This window comes from Silurus meridionalis, chromosome 20 (assembly GCF_014805685.1).
Source record: "Silurus meridionalis isolate SWU-2019-XX chromosome 20, ASM1480568v1, whole genome shotgun sequence".
Taxonomy (NCBI): Eukaryota; Metazoa; Chordata; class Actinopteri; order Siluriformes; family Siluridae; genus Silurus; species Silurus meridionalis.
In genome coordinates, this window is record NC_060903.1 from 16,805,706 (window position 1) to 16,814,890 (window position 9,185).

General features: G+C 37.4%; 1 long non-coding RNA gene across 1 annotated transcript in view; it reads left to right on the forward strand.

The window, feature by feature from the left end:
* LOC124402988 overlaps nt 1-2,841 on the forward strand; it is a 9,004-nt gene extending 6,163 nt beyond the window's left edge. The window contains exon 3 of the long non-coding RNA XR_006928815.1: nt 1,820-2,841. This is a non-coding gene — a long non-coding RNA (uncharacterized LOC124402988). The remainder of the gene's footprint in view (nt 1-1,819) is intronic.
* Nucleotides 2,842-9,185: the final 6,344 nt, after the last annotated feature.

Genomic DNA, 9,185 nt, shown 5'->3' on the forward strand with positions numbered 1-9,185 from the left:
AAGGTGAAAAAGTACACCTGTTCGTTATAATTCATCGCGTGGTAACCGGAGGACGGATGTAAACGTAGCTGATCCTCTTCGGCTTAACGTTCTCAATGCTTCTAGGAAGTGCAGAGGAGGACATGAAGAAACCCTGGGGCCGTCTCGCTCTGACTCGGGCTCACTGGACGGCCATCACCTTTTAATCTCGTTCAGACATTAAAGATTTCAGATTTTACATGCGTGGTTCAGAGATGAACCTGGTGGATTGTGACTTATTGATCTACTGCACATTATAATTATAAAATAATAATAATAATAATAATAATAATAATAATAATAATTCAAACAGAAAAACATCAGTAAAACTTTCCGGCACATACAATGGGTTGCCATGTGTATGAGATTTTTGACGTTAAAATGACAATCCAGTGCAATTATTTATTGCTTTATATCACAATTACATTTATTGTTTGCATACAAAAATATATCCCAGATCATCTATTTGGTTCACAAAAAACAGATATACTTTTAAACAAAAATAATTTGTGCAAAATTCCCAGTATTCCAGGAGCTGGCAACCAATCTTTGTTCTTTAATCCTGCTTTGTCTATATGACAAATAAATTGTAAGCATATTATCAGAAAGAAGTTTTCTAAAATCAGGATCTGCATCGTTAAATTTGATTCAAGAAATTTTATAACTTTTTTTTTTTACAAATAAAATAAAGATAAAAAGGACTAAACAAAACAAAAGCAAACCAGTTCAGCCTTGGAGTTTCGGAGATGCATTGCAGCTCTACAGGATCAGCGCGTTGCATAACTGGCTAAAAAAAGAATACAAATTACCCAGTTCAGTCCTTGGCATGGGTGCAGGCTGTCCACACCAGGCCTACTGTCTCACACACACACACACATACACACACACACACACATACACACATACACACAAAAAATAAAGGCGTTTAGGTGCACCTAGGCTGAAGTCACATGCGTGAGGTCGCTGCTTCAGCTCAGGTTTGCGGTGCATTTGATCATAGATTAGAGCAAACTCTTTCTGAAAACCGCGGTGCTCAGACCTGATGTTACTGAAACTCAATGAAATTCCCCGAGACGTATGCTGAGCTCTTCAAGCTGTGACACTGTATATGCTGGAGATGTGACACAGGAGCTCTGATCTTATCCTCAGTGCTGAGCTTAGGGCAGGAGAGAAGACGAAAGGAACCGGTTTGGAACCAGTGCTCATATAGCAGAGTCAGATGATTGTGTTTGGAGACAGTTAAATAACGTTATCGTCTTCACTGGGGTGAGAATGTGATAGTAGTAATGGTGGTGGAGAATGGAGAATGGTGTCCATCGTGGACAGTGTCTCCCTGGAGATTGTGTGCCTAATCACTCAGTTAAATTTTATTTTTCATCACTATAATAATATTGTGCTTTTGACAATAGATTAGACATTAGATTAGAGGACCAGATTAGATCCGTAATGAACAAGCTAGAGGCAATCAAGACAATGACCTAAAGCAGGAACCTTGAGAGAAACTGTAAGAGGTTATAGTGCATGAGGGGTGTGTAAAGATGAAACCACCTTTGCGACTATATTCTGGGATATAACATTCTCTGTCTATCTGGAAGCAGAAGCCTTAAGGATAAGATGTTGGACTTCTGATCAGAAGGTCGTGAGTTCAAATCTCACCACCACGCTGCCACTTTTGGGCCCTTAAACAAAGCTCTTAAGTGCTCATATCTATATAATTTTGTGTTCCGTATTCACTGCTATCTGCAAGTCCTCCAATCCTGCAGGTGTCACTATTCTGTTTCAAACATTACATTTTCCCCAGTTTTTCAGGTTTTGCCCACCAGCCAGCTCTCCCCTCTCTGATACGATATGATATCTACAGTGCCAAACTTCTAAACGATGTTCCTTCTTCCTCAAAGGGAAATGCAGAAAACCCGGAGGAAAGCGCTAGCCGCCATCTTCCGCATACCCGAACTCACACCCAACCACGATTGGCTAAATTATTTTGATTGACAGCAGTGTTTAATTGTATTTTTAAATATTATAATATATTTTTCTTTGCTTTTTTTCCTGTTAGTTTTAACGGATCCTAATTTAATTGTTGATTGGTTTTTTTGTGTGTTTTTCATGTTTTTGTAAATCAGTGCTTTTAGTTTATATCTTTGATTGTCTTCGGTTTGTGTGATAGTCAAATTTGTGTTTTTGACATAGTTAGAAAACTCAAGATTAGTAAATATGTAGCTAAGAATATCTAGCTGTTGGGGGGGTGATGGTGGTAGCTTAGTCATTAAGGCACTGGACTTTGGATCTGAAGGTATTGAGTTCAAATCACACCAAGCCGCCACTCAAGGACCCCTGATCAAGACCCTTAAAATCACAGCTGGACAGCTGAATGGGATAAATGTAAGTCGCTCTGGATAAGGGCATCTCCTGTATGCAATAAATGTAAAAAATAAATGCACAGAATTAAAAATGGAAAGATTAAATCTATACTGTAATAAATAGAACCGTCTGTGTGAATAAAACTATCTGAAACTACACGTGTCATGATCAACTACTGGACTGTGAAAGTCGACTAGGTCGCAAGAATGTTAAGGGGAAAAAGATTTTATTGTGTGTTTTGTCCATTAAGAACCACACACACACACACATATATATATACAGGTATTCTCTGAGTTACAATGCTTTATATTTTTCAGTGTTTTTGGTGTTTTAGAGCCCAATTTTTAGCTCTTGTCTCTACTCATGAACCAGCACTCGTCCACACGTGTGTGAGACGCTACAAAGTGCTCCCATATAGCGAGTCTATAGAGCTGTTCATTGGGCCCTTTTGCATTTTTAACAGCATCACTTACCTCATGCTTTCATTGTACTCTGTGTGTGTGTGTGTGTGTGTGTGTGTGTGTGTGTGTGTGTGTGTGTGTGTGTGCATGTGTGTGTCATTATAACAGTTATTTTGTGCTCTTTTATAGAATTAAAGCCAACCTCTAGTCCAACATTACAATTTCCAAGCATTTTTGAATGATCTTTTTTTTTTATCCTTCATATCACTCTATACAAAACGCGAAAGAATCCAGCGTTCAGACTCTTCACATGTCGCACAAAACCCCCGCACTGCTCAATAAAACTGGAGGTTTTAATATGGAAATTTTTGCAAATATCTATTTGAATGTGTCTGAGTTTATGTCTGTGCCAAAAAAACGTATTGAAAACAAAACCAATTTAAAAAAGAAAAAGCAGTGGACAAGATACAGCTCTCTATCACAAAAAAAAAAAACAACAACGGGGAAAAAAAGAATGGGGAAAAAAAGAATTTACATGATAATGAGCTTGGGATAATTAAAGCGAGGTGGTGTGTATGAATCAGAAGGCTTATTAAAATGATAAAACTGAACAGCAGGTTTTTGGCGAAAGACCGAGCACCGTTTTGCATAAGGAGCTTTCACGTTCCTCGACTTGTTGAATTTGTATGTGAGTGTGTGAGTGTGTGTGTGTGTGTGTGTGTGTGTGTGTGTGTGTGTGTGTGTGTGTGCACTTCACTTTTAATTTCTTGACCTAAAACCACTGCAGAACAATAATATTCACACTTTTACTTAATAATGATATAAAAAAAAAAATTATAAATAAATAAATAAATAAAAAATCTTTTCACTGGATTCCATGTACACTTGGTGATATGCAGGTGATAATAATCTCAAATAGCTCTGGAATAAAAGACCCAAAGAAAACACTTCAGGACGAAACGCAAAAGTGTAACATCACACCATCGCCTCCTTCATTGTTTTCTGCTAAAATCACGAAAACAAGACACTGTACCTTTGGTCCATTTAGTTACATTATATGCACAAACGCTTGTGAAAAACCTTCCAATTCATCTCAAAGGTGTATAATAGGGATTTAGGAATGTGTTTGTGGAGATTTGTGAGTAGGTGAGGTGAGGAGCCCTGGGGTACACTCAGCGCTCACATTCATCCCAAAAGCTGTTCAATAGGTTTGAGATCAGAGCGCAATATAAGGAGATCTTTCACTCCAGTCCATGGAAATCAAATAAGCATGGAGCTGGCTGTGTGCACAGGGGCATTGTCATGCTGGAACAGGTTTGGGTCTCCTAGTTTAAGTGAGAAGAACATTTAGATCTACTGCAGCCAAAGACTTCTAATACATTAGGTAAGCTGCAGGTCAGTGGATAAGGTTTTGGACTTCTGATTGGAAGGTCATCGGTTTAAATCCACGCACCACCAAGCTGGCCCTTGAGCAAGGCCCTTAACCCTCACATGCTTGGCTGTTTAACTGAGATAACCGTGGCCACCATTTATTTTCTTCCCGGCTTTTTGAAACATAGTGGCAACCCCGCAAAATGCATCATCGTTTTACAAAAGCCTCAGTTTTCACAGTCCATACTGCAATTCTATAACAGCATTCTCAAATTTATCCAGAGAATCTATCTATCTATCTATCTATCTATCTATCTATCTATCTATCTATCTATCTATCTATCTATCTATCTATCTATCTATCTATCGATGTATGTCATGTGAGGTCATGTGGTGCTGAGTGTGTGTGTGTGTGTGTGTGTGTGTGTGTGTGTGTGTGTGTGTGTGTGTGTGTGTGTGTGTGTGTGTGATTCTGGCCCAGTGCCAGGGTATTTGAGGTAAAGCACCTCTTTTTGCTGAGAGGTAATTGCAGCCCGGTAGCTTCTGATTGCCAGGATGTTGTCTCTGGGAACGTGTCCCAGCATTCTCAGCTCTCCAGGCCCTGATTACACATCAACTTATTGATTTGATGAGGCCAAGACGTTCGCTAATAATTGCTCTCATAGCGTCGCTTAATCTCTGTTGTGATTAAAGCAGCAATCTGAATACCTTTTTTTTTTTTTTGGTCCCCCCCTTCAGGCACGGATCTCACATTTCAGTACAATTTCATGTCCAGTCAGAGTCGTTAGTAGAGCGACAGCCATTTTGTAAAAGCAGGAATGCAGAGAATTTGCACCAACAAGACTTGATTCAAGATTGAAGTACGTCCGAGTTTTTTTGTGTGTGTGCTGTGCTGTCTCAGGGGATTGCCCATAATGCATTGCAAGCATACATGTGTTTTGGGTTTTTTCTTTCGCTAGGAAGAAAATTATAAGTATAGACTTGCTATCGCAATGATCAGCATCCGACTGCCTTACTGATGCTGCTAATTATCTTGAAAGATCTTGCTCTTGAGCTGATAATTAGCCAGTGATAGCATCTGAAATAACATTTGTTGACTTTGTTCAGGATGTTGGATTTGAATTTGTTCTTCATGTGAAACATTATTGTCAGGCCAGAGAACTAGGCTACCCATCAGCCCCTGAAAATCTCAAGACTGTTACATGGCGCAAATCACACACAAAACCCAAGACCCTTTATGAAGATTTTGACCGACCCCTAGACAAATGTCTTCCTCACTGCTGAGGACATCATTCTGCCTCCTTGTCCTGCTGAGGATGTCGCTCGGCATCCCTGTCTGTTTAATAAGGATAGTCAAACGCCATGCTATTTTATCATTTCCCATGCTATTTTGTGATTTCTAATTCATTATTACATGGAACAAAAATGCTCTCTTGTTACAATTCAGTCCACTTTAGCATTAGTTTTATTAGAAGCACCTCAGCCACTTTGCTAGCAACACACTTAAAAGAGCAGAAACAGAAGAAAGCCTGAAAACACATGCTCTGTTCTGGATTCTGGGTCATATTTTTACAAAATAACTAATTTTCCGTCAGCCATTTTGATATAAAAATTGTATGTATGCTAATACTGCCGGATATTTGTTTGTTTTCTAAGTATCAAACGGACCATGCTATCAGAAATGCTTGTGCCTGTTATGATTTAATTAAAACATTGTGTTATGTAGCATGCTAACTGCTAATTAGCATTAAACAAATAGCAAACGGTTTGAGGTAATGAGGTTTAAGTAATGTTTTAAGACAAGAGTTTTGTGAGAAATAATCGACCTCTTTGGGAGATTTAGAAGACGCTTTCTCACCCACTATACCATGCCATGCAGTGCATCTGCAGTCTCTCGTAGCTGTGTGAGAAATCACTCCATCCAAAAGCTGATACACACACACACACACACACACACATACAGACAAAAAGAATTACAGCCCTTACTAAAAGCCCATTACCTCGTATAATCACACGAAATGATTTTTCTTAAATATGATCATAAATCATTGGGCGGATCAATAGGCCACGGACCACCTGCTAGTCGCTGATAACGTATCAATCAATATTTAGTATTTAGATTTGGGACCGATGCTCAGCAAAGGGGGACGGAAGGGTCACTTTAACCAGGAAGAATTATTAGTGCTGATAAAAGAGGACGGGGGAAATAAATAAGGGGATAAAAAGGAGTGTTAGCATGCTAAAGCCGCTCCTCATATCTGTCAGAGATCAGAGCAAGGGTCGGGCTGTGATTAAACGAGTGGCAGATTCACAGAGCACACACTTACACAGTGACGGTCTACTTCCTAGTTTTAAAGAACTTTAAAAAAAAACTGAATAGCTAATAATAATAATAATAATAATAATAATAATAATAATAATAATAATAATTCAGTTTTGGGTCTTTTTCATTTGTTTTGGTTTTATTAACTATTATTTTAAAATTACTAGCACAAAAAAAATAAATATATATATATATATATATATATATATATATATATATATATATATATATATATATATATATATATATATATATATATATATATAATGACACTGTTGACACTTAAAATCTGTACTACTGTCAATTTCTCTGTCATATCCATACCCATCCCTTTCTGTCTTATTATTACATATTATTTATTTATTATTTTGTTTAAATATTATAGTATAATGTTTTAACACTTATTTATAATGTTATTATGTATAGTTTACACTTTATGAGTTTATGCTTTATATTTTCAATTTATTTATTTAGTTTTACATTTTATACAGTGGTCCAAATGTGTTGGACCAAAAAGTTTCAATGAGTAAAGGTTAAAACACACACACACACACACACACACACACACACACACACACACAAATCTGTCCCCAGTGTCATATGTAATTACGATCTGTATTCCTCCACAGATGGATTAGAGCAGATGAATATAGACGTGTATGGAGGTGTGTACGGAGCTGATGGACGCTGGCCCTGAAAGTCCTGACCCGAGCAGCTCCTTCCTCAGATTTCTGACCCGTAATCACATTAATCGCATTACAGCATTAACGCAGCAGGAAAAACCACCAAGAGTTTACATCAGAGTCAAAATCATTTCATTCTTTCATCCCAGCTGATTTTTTTTTAATGATATTAGAGAGTGTGAAATTCTCTCAAAGTACGATCTGAAACATTGTGTAATTCAAACAATGACTTTGTGGCATAATAAAAAGTCTGATCTTTGAGTGGTGATGTAAAAAGTATTAATATAATTTATAATAATTTATTCTGTTAACTTTGAAATGTGGCAACTTTGTTGATCGGAGGAATGAACAATGCAGTTTGACAGACATGTGTGCAGGAGCAGGAAGTGAGAAAAATGTGAAAGAAGAAGCGGATGATGAAGATTATCAAAATATAGAAGACAATAAAGGAAAAATGGAAAAAAAAAAATACATTTAAAGGGACAAAGTTGATTGGATAGAATGGGAAGAGGAAGAAGAATGAAAAGAAGAGCATAATGAATAAAAACCAAGAAAAACAAGAAAAGAGAAATAAATTTCAATTAGGATGATAAAGGAAAAAGCGGACAGAAAGAAAGAAAGAAAGAAAGAAAGAAAGAAAGAAAGAAAGAAAGAAAGAAAGAAAGAAAGAAAGAACAAGACGACGATGAAACGAAAAGAAGAAAATCGACAAAAAGTAGATCGGATGGTGGACATTGGAAAGAAGAAGAACAAGAAAGTAGAAGAATAATAAAAAGAAAAGCAAATAAAAACTTTAAAAGATAACAAGATCAAGAAAATGTAAAAGAAGAAGGATGGCAACAAGAAAATAAAGACAGAAAAAGAGAAGGATGAAGGAAACGGGCAGAGAAAGAAAGAAAGAAAGAAAGAAAGAAAGAAAGAAAGAAAGAAAGAAAGAAAGAAAGAAAGAAAGAAAGAAAGAAAGAAAGAAAGAAAGAAAGAAAAGAACTGAAGAGATAACAACGTTGAAGGTGCAAGAAAAAAATAAGGCAAAAAATAAAGCCAGATAGAAAATGAAGAAGATGGAAAAGAAGAAGAAAAAGAAAGGAATAGCTGCATGTGTGTGAAAGGAAGCTTTTGTGATCGGATTGCGGCGTATTGATCAGCAGTTTGAGTTATTATAGATTGCATATTTAGTGTCATCCCTGGCCATTTAAAGAATCAATCGAAAGCATTTACACAGCAAAATATTGCTCTCTCTCTCCATCTCTCTATTCATCTCTCTCTCTGTCTTTCTCTGTGTGTCTCTCATATCTGTTTTTCTTTGCGGTGATCGGAGGTGTGGGACTGAAAAGTCAATGCTGAGAGATGAGACCTGGGAAGCTTCAGTTTCTCTATTTCTGTGTGTGTGTGTGTGTGTGTGTGTGTGTGTGTGTGTGTGTGTGTGTGTGTTTGATGGCCTGCTGTGTTAAGCAGTGTTCAGGGTCTCTGCTGTCTCCACGCTTCTCAAGGCTGTCTGACCCCATAGAGGTCAGTTGGCTATTAGGTCATGATTGACATGTAGCACAGACCTGAGTCTCCTCCACCCTCCCCATCACACCCACCTGGGGGATGATCAGACTCTGATCCAGACTCTGATCCCACCCATCTACGTTCTCAAGAGAAAGCAAGAGAACGGCACTTTGTAGTTTGTAGTATAATTTTTTACTAAACAGGGTTGCCATGTAACCGCAAAAATACCCAACTACGTTTGAAAAGCATGCAGAAAAACTTTCTCTTTTTTCTTAGATTTTACATTAAAGAAAAGTCCACCATCGTATGTGCGCATTTCTAATCTGCAGTATCTGCGATACACCTATTTTTAAAATCATAATGCCTATGAATTTTCCCTGCTTAGAAATTTGACAGAAATGATTCTGTACAAATGTGTACAATAGATACACATAGTCATGCGAATTGGTATTAATGTGGCAAATCTACTACAAAATTGCAATCTTATAAAAACCCCCCCCCAAAAAAAAAAAAAACGTAATTCGTTCAGACATCTCT